Genomic DNA, 22944 nt, shown 5'->3' on the forward strand with positions numbered 1-22944 from the left:
TTACTTTGGGTACGGATACATCCCCAGATCCTTTTGTTCCTCTATCCCATTTATAAACTTGCAGGCTGATTATTGAGAATACATCCAACGATTGAAGTTAATTTTCAGTTCTAATTTTAAATGTCTTTCTGTTTTTTGCTCCCAATTTGTATTTGCAAACTTTAACTGTACAGCTGCTTCAAGTTCTACTGCACAAGTGGAGTAATAGGTCGCTGTACCATTCCTTCTGGATGCTACTTCCCACCATTTTAACAATCTGACATTTTTTAAACCTGCAGTTGGCTTATTATCCATTTTGCCTCTGACTCCAGCCTAACATGTGGATGGCACTAGCTAGGCCAGCATTTTTATAGCCCATCCCTAATTCCCTTTGTGGTGGTGTATTTAGCAAATGCAATAGCCCCCTCATTTGAGGTGATTAAGTGGTCCACTAATCTGTGGAGGGGACCCTCTCTCTTCAGTAATGTGCAGCATCATTTGCCTTTCTACAAATGCATAAGGTGTTTCCACTGTCATGTCTCCAGTGGAGGATGGCTGCACAGTGGACCTGGCCTGTCTTGGTCCTATTTAGCAAGGGCTACTCAACCATGGTAGTTCAACAGCTGGGGCTTGTCATAAGGAACGTGTTAGTGATTTCCCAACTTTCCCATTCCTGAGCAAGACCTACCAGCAGACCATCTTTTGGCAATGTGCTCCATATGGGACATGAAGGCAGGTGGTGTTGATGGTTTTCAACTAGCTTGTATGTTTTTTGTCAGTCAGATGTGTGGGGGAGTGATGTTTTGAGGACAAGAAGCTGGGTAGGTGTGTTAAACGGAGAGTTCCAGTTACAAGATGTGTAACAAAAACTAGGAACAGGCCATATGGCCCTTTGAGCTTGCTCAGCCATTCATTATGATCATGGCTGATCATCCAACTCAATAGCCTGCTCTTGCTTTCTCCCCATATATCCTTTGATCCCTTTCCCCAAGAGCTATATCTAACTCCTTTTCTCTCTCTCTCTCTCTCTCTCTCTCTCCGCCCCCCCCACCCTTCATTCTTCTGAATTCCAGCAAATATAATCCTAATCAATTCAATCTCTTCTCCTCCTGTCAGTCCTGTCATCCCAGGAATCAGTCTGGTAAACCTTCGCTGCACTCCCTCTATAGCAAGTATATCCTTGCTCAGATAAGGAGACCAAAACTGCACACGCTATTCCAGGTGTGGTCTTACTAAGGCCCTGTACAATTGCAGCAAGACATCCCTGTTCCTGTACCTTAATCCTCTGGAATGAAGGCCAACATGCCATTTGCCACCTTTACTGCATGCTGCACCTGCATGCTTACCTTCAGTGACTGGTGTACAAGGACACTCAAGTCTCATTGCACATTCCCCTCTCCCAATTTATAGCCATTCAGATAATCTGCCTTCCTGCTTTTGCTACCAAAATGGATAACCTCACATTTATCCACATTATACTGCATTTGCCCACTCACTCAGCTTGTCCAAATCACACTGAAGCATCTCTGCATCCTCCTCACAGCTCATCCTCCCACCCAGCTTTGTCATCTGCAAATTTGGAGATATTACATTTAATTCCCTCATCTAAATCATTGATATATATTGTGAATAACTGGGGTCCCATCACCGATCCTGCAGCACCCCACTAGCCACTGCCTGCCATTCGGGGAAAAAGACCCATTTATTCCTATTCTTTGTTTCCTGTCTGCCAACCAGTTTTCTATCCATCTCAATACACTACATCCCCAATTCCATGTGCTTTAATTTTACATGCCAATCTCTTATGTGGGACTTTGTCAAAAGCCTTCTGAAAGTCCAAATAAACCACACCCACTGGCTCCCCTTCATCAACTCTACTAGTTATATCCTCTCAAAATTCCAGTAGATTTGTCAAGCATGATTTCCCCTTCATAAATCCGTGCTGACTGTCCGATTCTGCCACTGTTTTCCACGTGCTCAGCTATTAAATCTTTTATAATGGACTCTAGAATTTTCCCCACTACCGATGTCTGGCTGACTGGTCTGTAATTCCCTGTTTTCTCTCCGCCTCCCTTTTTAAATAGTGGGGTTACATTAGCTACCCTCCAAATCTGTAGGAACTGTTCCAGGGTCTATAGAATCTTGGAAGATGACCACCAATGCATCCACTATTTCTAGGGCCATTTCCTTATCTACTCTGGGATGTAGATTCAGGCCCTGGGGATTTATCGGCCTTCAATCCCATCAATTTCCCCAACACCATTTCCCTACTAATACTGATTTCTTTCAGTTCCTCTCTAAACCCTGTGTTCCCCAACATTTCTGGTATGTTATTAGTGTCCTCCTTTTGTGAAGACCGAACCAAAGTATGTGTTTAGTTGGTCAGCCATTTCTTTGTTTCCCCATTATAAATTCCCCTGCTTCTGACTGTAAGGGACCTACATTTGTCTTCAATCTTTTTCTCTTTGCATACCTATAGAAACTTTTATAGTCAGTTTTTATGTTCCCTGCAAGCTTACTCTCGTACTCTATTTTCCCCTTCTTAATCAATCCCTTGGTCCTCCTTTGCTGAATTCTAAACTGCTCCCAATCCTCAGGTCTGTTGTTTTTTCTGGCCAATTTGTATGCCTCTTCCTTGCATCTAATACTATCTCTAATTTCCCTTGTAGCCATGGTTTGGCCACCTTTCTTGTTTTTACTTTTGCACCAGACAGGAATAAACAATTGTTGCAGTTCACCCATGCGCCCTTTGAATATTTGCCATTGCCTATCCACTGTCCTCTCTTTAAGTAACATTTCCTAATCCACCATAGCCAACTCACGCTTCATAGCATCGTAGTTTCCTTTATTAAGATTCACTTTGTGATGACCTTTGCCAGGTAGGTGCACAGTACTCTGCTGTGGAGTATGGTAGGGCAAGTGCTGAAGTCTGAGTGTTGTGGCAGCAGCACCCACATAGATCCAGCAAGTTTGGTTAATGGGTGGTTTCTTATTTTGACTTTTTGCTGCTGCTTTTTTTCAGATGTGCCCAGTCCTATCTAGAGCCACTGCCAAGTATGCTAGGTTGGAAATTATACATTCGCCTCTGGCTATCCATGTAGATATGCAATTCTTTTTCAGCACTGGCATTGTGGAGGAGGAATAATTTGAGGGATTCAACATGAGGTCTGTCAACTTTGTCATTAAGGATCTGGTCCAGAGTGCAGAATAGTGGTACAACAGATGTCAGCAGCACGGATGAACTTGCAGGACATGGTTGTTGGCAGGTCACTTTATACATGTTGAACAGGACTGGGGCTAGCACTGAGCCCTGTAGTCAGTTAGCCCATCTTCATGCACTTCTCCTTTGCCCACAGTGGGCTCTGAATTGTCTCTTGCAAAGAAATGTCTCGTTTCCTGCTGCAAAGGAATGTCAACTTTCCTGCCCCAGATTGGAAGCATTCTTGGCAGCTTATCCTGAGTGTCTTATCCCGCAGCCAATCTCAAAGTACAGACAGTCCTTGATGTCAATCAAGCCAATTTCTGATCAAGCAGCACAATCAAATTCTGACAATTGCCATCTACATTGCAAATGGTTTCAAAGGTGGTGAGCTGCCATCTGGAACCTGCTGTGGTCTAGATACACCCACAGTCCTGTTGTGGGAGTTCCAGGATTTTACTCCAGAATGGTGTAGTTCAAAGTAGGATGGTATGGGGCCTGGAGGGGAATGTGGTGATGGTGGTGTTCCTTTGCCTCTGTTGCCTTTGTCCTTCTAGGGTTAGAGGTCATGGGCCTGGAAGGTGCTGTCAAAGGAGCCTTGGTGAGTTGCTACGGCGCATCCTGTGGTGGATAGGGTGCTGATCAAGCAGGCTGCTTTGTCTTGCATAGTAGTGTTGGAGCTGTACTCATCCAGGCAAGTGAGAAGTATCTATCACGCTCCTGACCTTTCTACCTTGTAGATGGTGGGCAGGCTTCAGAGTCAGGAGCAACGGCGTTTGACCTGCTCTTGTAGCCACAGTATTTTTATGGCTGGTCTAGTTCAGTTAATGGTAACCCCCAGCGATGGATGTCATTGAATGTCAAGGGACGATGGTCATTGCCTGGCACTTGGTGTAAGTGTTGTCACTAATCAACCTAAACCTGGTGTTGCCACATTTGGATATGGACTGCTTCAGTATCTGAGTAGTCATGAAGGGTGCTGAACATTATGCAATTCTTGACCTTAATGGAAGGAAGGTCATTGGAGCAGCTGACACCAGCCTGAGAAACTCCAGCAATGTCCTGGAACTGAGATGATTTGACCTCCAAAAACCACAACCATTTTCCTTTGTGCTAGGTATGGCTCCAACCATTGACGTTTTCCCCTCATTCCCATTGGCTTCTGTTTTGTTCGGGCTCCTTGATGCTACACTTGGTCAAATGCTGCCTTGATGTCAAGGGAGGTCACTCTTGCCTTACCTATGGAATTCAGCTTTTGTCCATGTTTGGACAAAGGCTGTAATGAAGTCAGGACGTGAGTGGCCCTGACAGAATCCATTAGTGAGCAAGTTTTTGCACTATTAATGACCCTTTCCGTCACTTTGCTGACCCCTTCCATCACTACATCACTTTGCTGATTAAGGAAGATTGGTACGCTAATTGGTCAGGTTAGGTTTGTCCTGCTTGTGGACAAGACATACCTGGGCAATTTTCCCCATTGCCAAGTAGATGCTAGAGTTGTAGCTGTACTAGAACAGCTTGGCTAGGCCTGGCTATTTCTAGAGCACAAGTCTCCAGTACTATTGCTGGAATATTGTCCGGGCTAAAAGGCTATCCGCTTCAACCCTTTCTTGATACCACATGGCATGCATCAAATTGGCTGAAGACCAGCGTCTGTAACACTGGGGCTTCAGGAGGATCATCCACTCGACACTTCTAACTGAAGGTGGTTGTAAATGCTTCAGCCTTGTCTTTTGCACTGATGTGCTGGGTTCCTTCATTTGAGGATGGGGATATTTTGTGGAGCTCCCTCCTGTTAAATTGTCCACCACCATTCACAACTGGATGTGGCAGGACTATAGAGCTTAGACTTGATCTGTTGGCTGTGGGATCACTGAGCTCTGTCTATCACTTGATGCTTCTGATGTTTGACACAAATGGTCCGGAGTTGTAGCTTCAGCAGGCTGACACTTGTATGCCTGGTGCTGCTCCTGGCATGCCCTCCTGCACTGTTCATTGAACCAGGGTTAATCCCCTGGCTTGGCAGTAATGGTAGAGTGGGGGATATGCTGGACCATAAAGTTATAAATTGTAGTTGAATACAATTCTGCTGATGACCCACAGTGCCTCATAGATGTCCAGTTTTGAGTTGCTAGATCTGTTCAATCCATCCCATTAAGCACAGTGGTAGTGCCACACAGCACAATGAAGGGTATCCTCAAAGTGAAGATGGGACTTTGTCTCCAAGGTCTCTCCTACCAATACTGTCATGGGCATGTGCTTCTTCAACTGGTAGATTGAAGATGAGGTCAAATAGGTTTTTTCCCTCTTGTTGGCTCTCTCTCCACCTGCCACAGACAGTCTTGCAGCTATGTCCTTTAGAGCTCGGGTCAGTAGTGATGCTGCCAAGCCACTCTTGGTGATGGGCATTGAGGACCCCCACCCAGAGTGCATTCTGTACCCTTACCACCCTCAGTGCTGCTTCTAGCTGATGTTCAACATGAAGGAGCACTGATTCATCAGCTGAATGAGGGCCATAGGTGGTAATCAGCAGGAGGTTTCCTTGCCCAAGTTTGACTAAGACCAGGAGACTTCATGGGGTCCTGAGTCGATGTTGAGGGCTGCCATGGGAACTCCCTCCCAAAAGATCACAAACTCTGCACTGGATGTAATTGATCCTCAATCTGATCTCTTGCCTGGTTTGGCCAATCTTGGGGGAAAATATTGTTAAAGAACAGTACAAACCAATGGAAACTATAGGCAATGGTTCCCACTTTTATGAAGTGGAGAATGAAGCTTAGAATGGTGAACAATAAGTCCAGGTGAAAGAACACTACAAGAACAAACTAGCCAGTAACGACACCAGAAATGAATAAAGACACAAGGGAAAATAGAAACCAAAGAAAGGCACACACTAAGCACATAGACCAAGGAAAAAGAGTGACAAAAGGGAATATGAATGAATAGGATTTGTACACCACTGCCACCACCTCCGGTGGATCTGTCTTGCTGGTGGGAGAGGACATAACCAAGGATGGTGGTGTCTGGAACATTGTCTGTAAGATAGATTTCGTGAGTATAACTATGCAAGGCTGTTGCTCGATTGTCTGTTTGGCACAGGCCCCCCCCCCAGATGTTGGTAAGGAGGACTTTGCAGGAGCAAAAGGGCTGAGTTTGTTGTTTCCAGCATCTAGATCAATGCCGGGTAATCGCCCAGTTTCATTCCTTTTAGATTTTGTGGATTTTGGTTTGATGCAACTGAGTGACTTGGTAGGCAATTTCAGGATGTTTAAGAGTCAACCACATTGCTATGGGTCTGGAGTTGCATGTAGGCCAGGCATGGGTAAGGGTGACAGATTTCCTTCCCTAAAGGACATTAGTGGACCAGATGGGTTTTTACAACAATGACAGTTTTCATGGGTGCCATTACTAACTGCTGTGGAGGGATTTGAACCCCCATTAGCCTGGGTCTCTGGATTATTAGTCCACTGCCTCCCTCTAAACTGGTCATAAGTGTACTTTGTAGTACCTTTTTATCAAGAGTTTTTAAAATCCAAATATTACACCTGTCTATTTCTGTTCAAAGAAATGAATGCATAAACCTTTCCGAATCCATGTTGACTACTTGTCAGTTTCTAGATGAGCTACGGTCTTTGATTCAGGGTTCTATTATATTTCCTACCTCCAACATTTAAGATAATTGGTCTATGGTTCCCTGTCTTTTTTAGATACAAGAATCATTAGTCATGTGGTATTATTTCCTGCTCTAATGAATGATACTACCCCCTATTTCTTTACAGACTACTAACTATGCACAAATACAATTCATCCAAACCAGGTATTTTTATCCTCATTTGTTCGGTTTATCAGTTATTCTTCTTCCACCCTATCTTATGTCTACCCTTTGATCACCTTGTCTAATGTCATGTCTACCATCTTAGTTTATCAGTATTACCAAGACCTATGTGTTATCCCTCAGTGTTCCTATCCTGATTTTTCTTAATGTGCTTGTACAATACTGTTTCTATATTCCTAGATTTTAGTTTCATAGTTTGATTTACTTGTTTTAATTGTTTTAACTTTCCTATTCATTCATATTCCCTTTTGTCACTCTTTTTTTCCTTTTGTCTGTGTTTAGTGTGTGCCTTTTTTCTTTGGTTTCTATTTTTCCCTTGTCTTTATTCCTTTCTGGTGTCATTACTGGCTAGTTTGTTCTTGTGGTATATATTTCACCTGGACTTATTGTTCACCATTCTAAGCTTCATTCTCCACTTCATAAAAGTGGGCACCATTCCTTATAGTTTCCATTGGTTTGTATTGTTCTTAACAAATTTTTCCCAAGATTGGCCAAACCTGGCAAGAGATCAGATTTCAAGGACTAATTACATCCAGTGCAGAGTTTCTGTGATCTTTTGCAGTAGTGTTTAAAGTATTGAAAGATGGCCCCATTTACTCCGTAGATTTAATCAGCATAGCAAGTTTCAGCTAATTGCATCTTTGAGCTTTCAAAGATGCTCTTAAGATTTTTTAGGTGCAAAAACTCTGGCAACACTTAAGCTGAAGTATTTAATTAATTCATTAACTACAGAATACCAATGAAACTACTCAATGGACTAGTAGTACTGAGAATGGTGTTGAGGCTAAGACAATTCAATTACAGAGCAAAATCAGACAACTTAAGTATGCACATGGTACAGTTAAAATATGGAAGCCCAGAAGTTACTCTGTTAATCCAAATTATCCTGTTGCTCCAACATATCTAGCACTGAATTTAATTTTACAAGCTGTTAGTCTCATTCTTTCAGAATTTAATTTGTATTGATGTAATATTTTTCTGCCTATTTTGTTATCCTCTACTTGCTGTACTATTTTGTTTTCTCTACATGATTTAAACCCTCCTGGTCTGGGATTACTCAGTCTGATTACTTGCTCGAAGTGCCACACTTGCTCGCAAAGCACTTGCTACGACATGCTGAATTCACCGAATCAGAATCACAGAATTGTTACAGCACAGGAGGCCATTCGATCCATCTAGTCTGCAACAGCTCTCCAAACGAACATCATGGCCCATAACTCCCGTGCTCCCCACGTCGGATTTGGGGCTACCCCAAAAATGCGCTGGGGAGTTCCTCTGTATAATTCCACTGCACTGGGACCCATCCGAAAATGTGATTTAAATCACAAACTTCGATGGTTCTGCCAGGGTTATACTGAGAGTCACCCAGAAAAAGTTAGAATTAAAACCCTTTCTAACGTCTGGGTAATTATTTTAAAGGCTCAGACTGACCCCATGGGACTCCCCACCTTGACCTCTGCAGACATTGGCGCTCCCCTGACCTGAGGACCCCTCCCCCAACATTGGACCCTCTGACCTCAGAATGCCCCCCCCCCCCCCCCAACTCCGGATCTCTGGACACTGATCCACCCGACTTCTGGACATCTCCCTCCGATCTCTGGACATCCCACCCATAAATCCTATCCTTAGACACTTACCTTGCCCTGGCCTGTCAATTTCCCTGGCCCTTTAAACTTATCTGATTTAAGGCAGTAAGTGCTGTTTTAAAAAAAAAAAGGGGCGTGGCCTCCTTGAATCTGCTGGATCTAAGCTTCGCTGGGCCCTGGGGGGAGTCTTTTGCTGCAGTCCCCAAGCGGCTCCGACGAACGGAAGTGTCAATGTAATTTTCAAGACCAGCTAAGTGTGCATGTATTTCTTCTAATTTCTGCGGGCCAGCACTTTCTGAAGCTAGTCGGAAGTTCCGGCCCATGATGTAGTACCATTCTCCTGCTTTTTCCCTGTACCCTTGCACATTGTTTCTATTCAAATAATCACCTATTGCCCTCTTGAATGCTTTGATTGAACCTGTCTCCTCCGCACTTCCAGGCTTCTTTTGCAAATCACTTTAAATCTGTGCCCTCTCGTTCTTGATCCAATTAGATTTTTATTGGAATTACATGCCCAATGACAGTAAGTCCCTGCTTAAAGACGGGCAAACTCTGGGCAGCTGTCAGCATGGTGATCAACAATTTCCCTTCCTTTAATGACTGCAAAATTCAAGCTGCTGCAAATTTTTAAAATCCGGTTACTCACTGGACTAGAAATTGACTTAAAATGCTTATTTTTATATGATAAACATATCTTCAGCATTGACAAAACTACAGGTTACCACTCTATTATAGAATTTTGCAATGCAAAAAAAAAATTTAAAGTTGCCTGATTGAATTGGTTCATAGACGATTGGACATTTTGATGTGCAGATAAGGCTGAACAGACATGTGGCCTAAAACATTATCTCTGAAAGCCAGTGCAATTTATACCTGGATTACAAAGCTCAAACTGGCCAGATTCTAACTGCAGCCTATCAAATATTAAATATCAAGTGCACTCTTGTGTTCTCTTCCCAGTTCTAAGAACATAGACTCTCTTTGCAGAGCATTGTCAACTTGTTCAATTTGGTATCAGAACTCCACTCCATCCTAAACTTCCCCCTGCTCCTTTCATTTTGTTTTGCGGTGTCATCAAAAATCCTTTGGCACGATGTTTATATCAAGCTGATTTGAAAGGTTGTGGTCGCTGGAATGTATATTGGTTCCTTTTGAATACATGGACTTCTTTTGGCAATTTTGAGAGGGTGTTTGATCATGGTACTTTGATGATAGTTCCTGTTTTTTTGTTATATATGAGCGATTGAACTTTGTTGATCTAGTTTAAATTAGAAATGTTTATCCTGTAACCCAGTAACTATTGTGGTGGCAGTGTTCATAGGATAAATTTCATCCGGACTAAGTTTATGGAGATAGCTGACTAACCAGATGATTTCTTGACCTTGTTTAATCTGAAGCAAACAGATACAGTATTAACATTGGATGGAGTGTACTGAAAGCCATCAGATTTGGTCTGTGCTCTTTTTGTGGATTTACATTGTCAGGGCAAGTTTTGTTTTGTATTAAATTTTGAAGTCATTTACAATTGGGTGGCTTGCTAGCCCATCAGAGGCCAAGAGTTAACAGCAATCAAGGATGAGTTGTATCAGGCCAGTGTGGATTGTGGTAGCAAGCTCACTTCCTCAAAGGGCTTTAGTGAATCAGATGGGTTTTTACAAAATCCAACAATGTTTATCTTCCTGCTACTGGCCCACTTCATACCCAATTTATTGAACTCTATTTCACAAGTTGTCATGATAAGGTTTGAACACAAATCAAGAGTGTAATGAAACCCTTACTGCTTGCCTTTAATGGGTTTAGGTGTAGCTGTAAGATCAACATAATCCAGGATAGAGCAGTTCACTTGAATGGTTCCTATCATCAGACTCAATATCCATCCTTATTCACTCAACATCAGGTGTCATCTGTGCAGTGTACAGGTTGCACTGAAGCAACTCAGTGAGATTATTTAGACAAGCCTCTCTCATTTGCAACCTCTATGTTGAGAAGGGCTAGAGTGGGAATGCCATAGTTTCCAAGTTCCCCTCAACATTATACCATCCTGACTTTTACTTCAGCAAAAATAGATAAATTTACATATTGGAATATGCCAAAATCATTTTGGGAATACAAAGACTGCAAGGACTATGCTAGCCCAAAGAGAGCCCACCACTATCTCAATGCAACTAGGGATGAGCTTAAAAAAAGCATGGTATTGTAGTATCACCAGTGTTGAATGAAGAAACCTTTAAAATTCAATATGCTGGAAATACTCAGCAGATCTGACAACATCTGTGGAGAATAAAGCAGAGTTAATGTTTCTTGACTGTGAACTTTGATCATTGCTGATGAAAACAAATTGGCATAACATAATCTGCTTTCCACAGCATCCACCACCAAATCATGTTTCTTGTAGGATGTACACAGTGTATCATGATGAACTCTCAATGATTTACTCAGAGTAAATTCTCCCATTCTTCTGTAACTGCCAAATAAATATCACAGGCTACCTGCAGTATCCACCTCTGGCATTAATGTCTATGGTTTTTGAGTGTGAATTTCACCCAGAATTATGAGAGACAGTCTGCAGTTGTATTAAAGGAATAACATTCCCACTGATGGGTTTCTACTTTCAAAAATGCTATTTTGATAGTTAGTTCTTCCCTATAAGTAAGGGTAGACAAACAAAAAATAATCAGTAGCCACAGGCTTGTTTTTTTATAGCCCCAAGAATGATACTTGCAGAGGCTTAGAAACAATCACAAATGGTACATAGAGCAGAGACACAGGAAAGAAAGACTAATGGTATGCAGTATGGGTGGCTTTACACATAACAATAGATGCAGTAAAATACCTGTTATGTTTAGAATGTTGTACAGCATGTTCCACTGAGTATTTTGTAAAAAATCAGGGCACAGTACATTTTGTTTGCTTATATGGATCTGATGCCAAGTCAAGGTTGAGTGCCCCTAGACTAACATGTACAAATTTCAACGTGGTCATTGGATTCAAAATTGGCTTAGTTGTAGGAGGCAGAGGGTGATGACAGAAGGATGCTTTAGTGACTAGAAGCCAGTGTCCAGTGGCGTACCACAGGGATCTGTGCTCGGTCCCCTATTATTTGTCATTTATATAAACGACATAGATGACTATGTGGGGGGTAGCATTAGTAAGTTTGCGGATGACACAAAGATTGGCCGGGTGGTTAACAGTGAGGTTGAGTGTCTTGGGCTACAGGAAGATATAGACAGGATGGTCAAATGGGCAGATAAGTGGCAGATGGAATTTAACCCAGAAAAGTGTGAGGTGATACACTTTGGAAGGAGTAATTTGACAAGGAAGTATTCAATGAACGGCATGACACTAGGAAGTTCTGAGGAACAAAGGGACCTTGGCGTGTGTGTCCATAGATCTCTGAAGGTGGAGGGGCATGTTAGTAGGGTGGTGAAAAAGGCATATGGGACACTTGCCTTTATCAATCGAGGCATAGATTACAAAAGTAGGGAGGTCATGTTGGAGTTGTATAGAACCTTGGTGAGGCCACAGCTGGAGTATTGTGTGCAGTTCTGGTCGCCACATTATAGGAAGGATGTGATTGCACTGGAGGGGGTGCAGAGGAGATTTACCAGGATGTTGCCCGGGATGAAACATTTAAGTTATGAAGAGAGGTTGGATAGACTTGGGTTGTTTTCGTTGGAGCAGAGAAGACTGAGGGGCGACCTGATCGAGGTGTACAAGATTGAGGGGCGTGGATAAGGAGCAGCTGTTCCCCTTTGTTGAAGGGTCAGTCAAGAGGGGGCATAAGTTCAAGGTGAGGGGCAAGACGTTTAGGGGGGATGTGAGGAAAAACCTTTTTTACCCAGAGGGCGGTGACGGTCTGGAATGCATTGCCTGGGAGTGTGATGGAGGCGGGTTGCCTCACATCCTTTTTAAAAAGTACATGGATGAGCAATTGGCACATCATAACATTCAGGCTATGGGCCAAGTGCTGGTAAATGGGATTAGGTAGGTCAGGTGTTTCTCACATGTCAGTGCAGACTCGATGGGCCGAAGGGCCTCTTCTGCACTGTGATTCTGTGATTGCTGAACAGGTTGATGTACATTCAAATCGTCCTAAGGACTGAAAGGCTGTGGTTGGTCAAATTCAAAAGCTGGCTGAGCTAAGCAGTGCTTGGAGTATTGTATTATATTGTGCTCCTTTTGGTATAGCTTGTTACTTACAATCATTATAAGGAGATTTCACTGCACAGAACAAATCTGTAATGTTGGTATTTTATCTTCAATTGGCATCATGATTAATGCTCTTGCAAATTAAGCTCATCGGATATTACAGCAAAAGTTACAACAATGTTCATGATTCCATTGCAGTGGTTGTCAAACCTCTCTACAACTATCAGTGGATTCCTTTCTCCTAGCCAGCATGCACATGATTTGCTGCATAATGAAAAAAATGTTTAGCTTCAAATGTTCATCCCTTTCTCGCTCCTGCAGCGAGCTGAATAGCAAGCTGCCTTTCTCCAGAGAGACAGCGATGTGAAAGTCAAGGAACAGTAACCAGATGCCCAAATAGGAAAGACGCAGGGGAAACAGGACAAATGGAGAATCTGTGAAGACAAACCCAAGGGGCGAGGAGGAGGGTGAGAATGTGAGAGGACAGATGTCTGAATGTGTTAGCAGGATAACAAAAATAAAACAAGTAAAATAGTAAAACAAAAACTTGCCTCTCGGGAGTTTAGTTCAGAATTGATATTAAATGTGAACTTACCTGTAGCACCATCTAGTGGAACAAACCTGCGTGATGACCTTCAATGAGAGGACTAAAAGGTGCAAGTATAATGTAAGTATACACACCTTTACAGTTAAAAAATATTACACATGTATTACATCCAGGCGTGATGAAATGTCATGACCCTCAAGGTAAGTGTGACAGTAGTAAACTTATCCCAGTCACAAGATATTATATGTGTAAGAATTTCTATTTTTACTTTCAGTTGCTGAATCAGTAATGGTGAATGAGTAAAAAAACTCTGTGGATGCAGGAAATCTGAAAGAAAGCAGAAAATGCTAGAAATACTCAGTAGATCAAGCAGATGGTAGCTTAGTGATAATATCACTGGACTAGTAATCCCAATGCCCAGACTAATGCTCTGAGTACACAAATTCAAATCTCACCATGGCAGCTAGTGGAATTTAAATTCAATGAATAAAATCTGGAATTGAAAGCTAGTCTCAGTAATGGTGACCATGACAGCTATCCTCGATTGCTGTAAAAACCCATCTGGTTCATGAATGTTCTTTACACTAGGAAATCTGCTTTCCTTACATGTAATTCCAGTTCCTCAGCAATGTTGTTGACTCTAAACTGCCCTCTAAAATGGCCTAGCAAGTTATTCAGATCAGGGGCAAATGGGACAGGCAGCAAATGCTGGCTTTGCGAGTGCCACCCACATCCCATGAAAGAGTTTTTTTTTTAAAAAAGCAACTGTGAAGAGAGAAAGAGTTAACGTTTTAGGTTGATGGCCTTTCAGATGAACAGATGCTGCCGGATGTGCTGAGTGAATAACTGGGCTGAGCGACAGGGAGGTTTGCAGATTGGTTGGGTTGTTATTTCTGAAATCTGGTTATTTATATAACTCCTTTTCAAAGCTTAGTGTTGTGATACTAAATCTTTCATTCTTTCCGTTCATTAGTCATGTGTGGAGGTCATGACCCAAGCAGAACATCCCCATTTAATGTTCTATTTGTTTAAGGTGTACAGTGAAAATGTTGATCCACTTGTCTTGGACTTTTTATTTGTTCATGAGATGTGGGCATTGATAGCAAAGCCAAGATTTGTTACCCATCCCTAATTTTATTTTAAAAAAGCAACTTTCCATTCATTAGTCTTGTGTAGAGGTCATGACCTTAGCAGAACATCTCCATTTAATGTTCTATTTGTTGAAGGTGTACAGTCAAAATGTTGATCCACTTGTCTTGGACTTTTTTTTATTTGTTCATGAGATGTGGGCATTGATGGCAAGGCCAAGATTTATTACCCATCCCTAATTACCATTGTTCAGAGGGCATTTAAGAGCCAGCCACATTGCTGTGGGTCTGGAGTCACATTTAGTGAACCGGATGGGTCATTATCAGATTTTTCGTCCCTGATATTTATTGAATTCAAATTTCACCATCTGCAGTGGTGGGATTCAAACCCGGTCCCCAGAGCATTACCCTGGGTCTCTGAAATACTAGTCCAGTGGCAATACCACTCCGCCATCGCCTTTCCTGTGACAGCTTTCAAATTTTCTCTATCTGAATATACATTATAGCTTCTGATGTTTGTTTACATGGAGCTGCAGGATAAATGAGTTCTAATTTCAAGAATTGAAAATTGTCTGTTATTTATTTAAGGACAGCCATGTAGAATAACCTTGAAAATAGCAAACTTACCAGGTTTCTAACAAATAATTGGTTATTTGTATTCATATAGCTTGTATAGGTACTGGACTGGTTATTCCAAGATAACATTAAAATATACACATGTTACGGGCTGGATGGGGGTTAATTTAAACAGCATTAATTTCTCCTCTCCACCGATCTGTAAACAAAGGTGTTTTTGATTTGCTTCCCCCTTTACAAGTGGTGGCGTATTTCCCAACCCTTCGGTTTTAGTGTGATCCAGTTTTCTATTAAAACCCCACAGCAAACCCGAGATAAACGAACCATTTGTACTCATTCTATTTGCAAACGCTCAAAGTGCGGGAGGAGAGTCACAACATTGCCTCCTTTGCATTCATACAGCAAAAGAGGGATAGAGAAAAGAAAGATTTACAGTGCAGAAACCAAAGAAAAAAATATTGTTTCACCTGGGGTCCAGAATCAAAGTCCAATGAGGTATTCCTTCACAGAGATCAGCGGGTTGAAAACCGATGCTGTATAATTCACTTTTCTGGTGCTGTTGACTTCATGTGATGTGATAGGCACGTAGAGATGAATCAGTCTTGTAGGTGATGGTACAGAGTTTCCAGCAGTGTAAATGGACCAGGTGCCTAACCTGGGCCAGAGTGCCCTATCTGTGAGGCTGCTAGTCAGATGGTAAAAAGGCAGACTGAGACTTTGCAGTTCAGCAGGGTAATAATATTGGTTCCACATGCCAGAGGTCCATTCACATAATTCCCATTTTTCCACTGTCTTTGACAAAGGATGTGTATACCTTGCCTAGGTCCCCAAGATTGTTCAATGTCTCAACTATTAAGAATTGAAAGGAAGGTTGCAGGGCCCTTTGTCTTAACAGGCAAGCAGGCTCCTACTGGCCAGCCTGGGTTATGAAATGAAGATGGCCTTTGTATAGTTCTCTTTAAATTTGGTCTGTGCGTCCCACAAGGGAGGAGTTAGTGGCTGTTCAGGGATAATGAGATGTGAGTTTCTCCGATACTACCAGCTAGCTTCTTTTGTTTGGGGTCACAATCAGACATAGGTTCAGGCGTTTTAAATCTTTGTTCAGCTTGAAAATTTTTGAGCTAGCAATGAGCATATCTCTATATATTTTGTAAGAAAAATATACAGGGTGAGGTCTTAGTTCCTCACATAGCACTGCTGTACAATGAAAAGATACATCTGGTCTCAATTTGGAATGACACCACACGTGTAGGAATTTTTAAAAAAACCTGCATTTATATAGCACTTTTCACGACCCAATGTCTGAAAGTGGTGTATAGTTAAGTGATTACACAAAGTAATTAATTATGATGTAGGAAATGCAGGAGCATCTACGTGTACAGCAAACTCCTACACATCACGGTAGTGACCAGATAGTTTCTTTGTGATGTTGATTGAGGGATAACATATATTGGCTAGGACACTGGGATAATTCCCCTGCTCCTCTTCGAAATAGTGCCATAGGATTTTTTCATCCACCCGAAGCATGCAGATGAGGTCTCAGTTTAACGTCCCATCCGAAAGGCGACACCTCTGACAATGCAGTACTGCGCTGGAGAGCCAGCTTTGATTTTTTGTTCTCAAGCCCTGGATTGGGACTTAAATTGGACCTTGTGACCCAGAGGCAAGATTGCTATCAACTGAATTGAAGTACCAAATTTATCCCATCCCCCACCTTTTTTAAGAGACTTCAAAGATCTGAAACACTTTCAACGTAACAACTTCAAATGTGAAATGTTGCAAAAATAATTCAATCATAACATTGTTTTCCATGTATACATCTCTATATTCAGTCAGTTCAAGATCGTATCCAATTTGGATCAGCATTCCCCTGGGTTTGACGAAAGTTAGTGTTGGGAGTGTGTTGGTTACAGATCGATGTGTCTTAAAGAAGTCTCCATAGTCTTCTTTAGTTTGACTGTAAGACTTTACTACACATGTGTAAATAGTTCTAGTAGTTAAAGGGTACAAGCTAAGAGCTGTCTCCATGCTTAGGACTATACAAGTCTCCACTCAACCCCACACTGACCCTGGTCTTTGCACATCACCATGTGGACAGTATTGCATTCAATCCCACATTAGCCCATTACTAATTGAGCACATTAACTCAATTTCTAGTGATAGACTGTCCACCAATATTCATTACAAGCCTACCGACTCCCACAGCTACCTCGACTACAGCTCCTCACACCCTGCTTCCTGTAAGGAGTACATCCTATTCTCTGTTTCTTTGCCTCCGTCGCATCTGTTCTGATGATGCCACTTTCAAAAACAGTTCCTCTGACATGTCTTCCTTTGACCGAGGTTTTCCACCCACGGTGGTTGACAGGGCCCTCAACCGTGTCCGGCCCATCTCCCGTGCGTTCGCCCTCACACCTTCCTCTCCCTCCCAGAAACATGATAGGGTCCCCCTTGTCCTCACTTATCACCCCACCAGCCTCCGCATTCAAAGGATCATTTTCCACCAACTCCAGCATGATGCCACCACCAAACACGCATTCCGCAGGGATCGTTCCCTCCGGGACACCCTGGTCCACTCCTCCATCACCCCCTACACCTCAACCCCCTCCCACGGCACCTTCCCATGCAACTGCAGAAGGTGCAACACCTGCCCCTTCCGCTCTCCTCACCGTCCAAGGGCCCAAACACTCCTTTCAAGTGAAGCAGCATTTCACTTGCATTTCCCTCAATTTAGTCTACTGCATTCACTGCTCCCAATGCAGATTCCTCTACATTGGAGAGACCATACGCAGACTAGGTGACCGCTTTGTGGAACACCTTCGGTCTGTCCGCAAGCATGACCCAGACCTTCCTGTCGCTTGCCATTTCAACACTCCACCCTGCTCTCATGCCCACATGTCCGTCCTTGGCCTGCTGCATTGTTCCAGTGAAGCTCAACGCAGACTGGAGGAACAGCACCTCATCTTCTGACTAGGCACTTTACAGCCTTCTGGACTGAATGTTGAGTTCAACAATTTTAGATCATGAACTCTCTCCTCCATCCCCACCCCCTTTCCGATCCCCCTTTTTTCCAATAATTTATATAGATTTTTCTTTTCCCACCTATTTCCATTATTTTTAAATGTATTTCCATCCATTGTTTTATCTTTGCCTTTTAGCCTATTTCGATCCCAGGGGTATCTGTACCTTTATTATCACATTCCTTAGATAATATCACCAGCTTCAACACCTCTTTGTCCTTTTGTCTATGACATCTTTTGGTTATCTCTGCCTATCACTGGCCCTCAATCCAGCTCTGCTTGTTTTCCCCCCCCCCCCCCCCCCCCCACTTAAACCAGCTTATATTTCACCTCTTTTCTATTTTTCCTTAGTTCTGTTGAAGAGTCATACGGACTCGAAATGTTAACTGTGTTCCTCTCCGCAGATGCTGTCAGACCTGCTGAGTTTTTCAAGGTGATTTTGTTTTGGATTTCCAGCATCCGCAGTTTTTTGCTTTTACCACGTTAGCCCTATATGTGCCAGACCCTTACACTACAGTTAGAGCTGCCCAAGTCAGCCCATATTTAGGATAGCCTTCCTGTTTGTTTTGAATTTTACAATCAGCAGAAGCCAGTTGCATAGATGTATACCATCCTGAATCGTATCTTAAGGCCCCTGCTTGCAAAATTTAAACTGTTAATGAAGTAAATAATTCCTTATTTTTACAGTGAGCATTTTCTGGATTCCTTGGGAAATTTTACAACAATAGAAGCTTTCAACTTCAGACAGGCTTTCCACTCTCAAATTAAGCTCTTTTTCAGTTGACCAGAGATGTTCTTTCAAGTGTACAATATGATTGGACTGCAGCAGTATAGCTACAGGAGTTTCTATTAAAAGATTACATGTTCGACCACCTGATGACTGAATCTCATAATATTTTACTATGATACATGTTAACTGTCAGAAACCTTAACAATCACCAGTTTCTTGATGCTTTCCAATGCAGGGTTGCTCCATCCATTTGGATCAAGCCTCAAGTGGCTTCACTTCTTTAAAGACACCACTGGTAGCCACTCAAATAATGGTTCAGGAAATTTTATTAATTTTTTGATGGACACAGGAGAGAAGGAGCTACCCTACAGAAAGAAACTCCAGCCTGCTGCCAGCAAAATTCTCACCTCTCCTATGGATTATTGCCCAGCCCCACCCCCTCCCACCCCAGAATGACTCACCCCAATGAGCGAAGAGCGAAAGCCAGACAATTCCCCACCTTCATATAATTGGTGAGCTGCAACATGGTCCTGCTTGGGTCTGACAGTTCACCATCAGCAAACTTAAAAAGCCCAAGTCTCAGCATAGCTCAGACATGACACCAGCACCAATAGGCAGGAGGTGCAGGCATTCCAATGGCACCCGCTCCATTTTGGGCAGAAATCGATGATCATCCCCAAAGTGTCACATTCCCATAAATACACAGCATGACATTGCAAGTGTGGAAATTGAAAAACAAGCAATCAGTGCAAACCTAATTTGAACTTTGTGTTAAATGTCAATATTAGTAAATGATGACATTGAAAATTACATGTAGTTGGTACAGATTGTAACCATCCATGACAATGTACCTGCTTTAAGCGTAACATGCAATTTCAGTATTGTCTTTTTGCCCCAACTAGCATTTCAGGATTTTCAAGTGTTTTTCCTGCCCAAAATTTTTGATATTATGAATTCTTTCTGAAGTTGCAATAGTTGGGGGATAAAGCAATTCTAGCAACCACTACCTAATCATAAAAAGTACAAATATATTGTATTTTGATGGTATATAGTGATTAAAATTGGGGATGTGGGCCAGAATTGGTGTAGCACACAGTTCTTGGAGGGATATAGGGTCAGAGGAGGTTAGAGAGATAGGGATGGGTGAAGCCATGAAAGGATTTGAAAACCAGGATGAGAATTTTAAAATCGAGGTGTTGCTTAACCGGGAACCAAGGTACGTCAGCAAGCACGGGAGTGACGGGTGAACGGGATTTAGTGCAAGGTGGGAGGCCAGCTAGAAAGGTATTTGAATAGTTGACTTAGAAAACAAAGGTATGGCTGAGGGTTTCAGCAGCAGATTAGCTGAGATAGAAGCAGAGACAGACGATGTTCCGGAGGTGTAAGTAGTGGTCTCGATGGTCGGAATCTTATTTCAAGATCAATTAGGAAAGCAAGCTTGCAAGTAGTCTGGCTCAGCCTCCGATTGTGGCCAGGGAGAGAAATGGAGTCGGTAGCAAGGGAATGGAGTTTTTGTTGGGTACCAAAGACAATGGGTTTGAACTTCCCAATAATTAGTGGAAGGAAACATTTGCTTTCCCCAGTCCTTTACGTCAGATACACAAGATGAAAAATCAAAGGAAGTGGAGGGATCAAGAAAGGTGGTGGTGAGGTAGGACTGGGTGTTGTCAGTGTACATGATGTGCTTTTGGATGATATCGCCAATGGACATCATACACATGAGAAATAGGCCAAAGAAAGATCCTTGGGGGAGTCTAAAGCTTAATAGTGATTGAACTGATTAGAAACACAAATATAGATTATTTGTATAATATCATAGCATTGAGCTTAGTTTGAAAAAAAAAAATCCTGATTTTTGAGCTGACCTCTCTGGCTTTCATGTTTTTAAATTGAAGTATTAATTCTAACTTCGTTCACTGCTGCTAACAGTATAACTAAGCATACTGAACATACAAAATAGGAGCAGAAGTAAGCCATTCGGCCCTTGAGCTTGCTCCGCCATTCAATAAGATCGTAGCTGATTTGTTTGTGTTTTGAATTCCACATTCCCATCTATCCCCAATAACCTTTGATTCCTTGCTGACCCTAGCCTGAAGGTCAAGCGTGCATGATTCAGTGTGACCCAGACCAGGCCCAGCCCCCATTCCTCCCTGATGATGGCCTTCTTTGGGGAAGCCGGAGACTCCAGCCCCTAAAAGGCTCATCCAGATTCTCTGGTCTAAGTCTGGGATCCAGGTCCTTGGCTAGGTGCCAACTGACCCAACAGACTACATCTGATGTTAATGGTCCATAAGGATTAGGGTTGACTTACCAACATGACAGTGGGTGGAATTTTCAGTTGCCCTGCAATGGGTATAATAGGAAACAATGCAGCAAGAGCTCAATCAGTTTCTTTCAATCCTGCCTGCCATGGTGGGTCACATTTCCTGCCAGAGGCTGGCGTGAAACCAATTTGCATCCCACTAATGGGATGCAGATAAAGGTCTGCCCAGAATCACCTCCCCACCTGATCGTCCGTACCACCAGCTGAAACTTACGCCAGTCTAAATCAAGTCTGGACCAATGTGGTGTGTACATGTTGTCACTTACTTTAAGAAAGCCAGCAGCAGCTCACGGATGTGAGGACAAGATGGAGGCTTCCAGCATCTATGGACCCTGGAATACCATGTGCAACAGTGGGTGGGCGGAGCATCAACCAAGTGGCTATTCTCTGCACAGCAGCATTCAGGAAGTGGTTGTCCTCAGTGCAACAACTTCATCCAGGGATCAGGTATTTAAGCTGCAGGAGGCTCTGCTGGGCAGCAAAGGTCTGTGCTCGGAGTTGGGGGAAAGATGGGGAGGAGTGAAGAGGCGGGGTGGGTGAGCAGGCCTAAAAGGTGGGGACAGGGGAGATTGGGGGTGGTAGGGGAATGAGAGTTGCAGCAGGAGTTGTGCAATGGGTGAGCTGGTATGGAGTGGGTGGGTAGTAAGTGCCATGTTGGTTTGCAGGTAGATAAGGGGAGGGGGCTTGTGCGAAAGTGTGGACAGGCATGGGGGGGTTATCGAAGGGAAAGGGATTCAGAGATGGATCAGTGGAGTCAATGCAGGATTCCTGAGGGCCATACTGAAGGTACCAGTGATAGGGGGTGATGGTTCAAGGGGGCAGTGGGAGCCAGTAGGTTTGGAGGGTGAAGATGCAATGATATCATGTGAAGGGGTCTGAGGGTTGTTGGAAGGGTTGCACAAAGTGACAAGGATTCAGGGAGTCGGAAGGATGAGGGCGGGCATGTCCATCGTTATGGGGGTGGGTTTTTCAGGAAGGTAGGGAACTTCTACATTTGTCTGGAAGGTGATGGGTGATGGGGGAGGGTTGAAGGGTGATGGTGGGGAGGTCGAAAGTGATTCCTGGGGTGGGGCCAATGGTTATGTGGGGGAGGGGAAAAGGTGTTAGACTGTACCTCAAATGTTACTACCACCATGGCTGGTCGCAACTATGCAGAGCCTATGGTGGAGACCTCGGAGATGCTGTATGGGAGTTGGGCCATCAATGGTGGGTGAAGATGCAGGTCATTTCAGTTGGACAACTGAAGGGGAGCCCCAGCATGTAGTACTTACAATGCTAGGGCCTTGGGTCAGATGAGAGTGTGAAGGGCAAAGGCTCAGCGTGCACAGGAGACTTTCTCACACATGATTCACAAGGGCCCTGGCAAAGACCTTTGCTTCCCTGTTCATGCATGATTCCAGGGAACATGGGGTTAGAGGGAGAGGTAGGGGGAGGGGGGGGGGTGGGGGCAGGACATGCAAAGGCTTAAGGGTTATTGTAAATAAACATGATTAAAGTGCAAGTGAGCTATATTTTCAAAAGTTTCATATGTGTAACATATGTGACTTGTGGATTCAGAACTTCCCTAGCATTTCTTCTAAGTGCTCCCCTGACATCCTCAGCAGGGGTGGAGGCAGCCTGCTGACCAGTTGGCCATGTTGTCTTGGATGATGTTGGCAACCGCCCTCTGGAGACCCAAGGCCTAGAGGGCCGCAGCTTACTTACTGTGGGGCAGCTGCTTCCTCTGCATTCACGGAGGACGAGGCTGAAATGGTCACAGGCAAAGGGGATTCGGAAGGGCCGGACACGATCGGAATCCTGAGTGGAGATTGCAGGGGTGTTCAACTGCCACTCCTCCTCCCTTAGGGTGCCTGAAGGCTCCTGCCTGACTCTTCAAGGGGAAGGGGCACCTGGAGGGAGATCAAGGTGCCCC

This window comes from Cetorhinus maximus, chromosome 2 (genome assembly GCF_964194155.1).
Source record: "Cetorhinus maximus chromosome 2, sCetMax3.hap1.1, whole genome shotgun sequence".
NCBI lineage: Eukaryota > Metazoa > Chordata > Chondrichthyes > Lamniformes > Cetorhinidae > Cetorhinus > Cetorhinus maximus.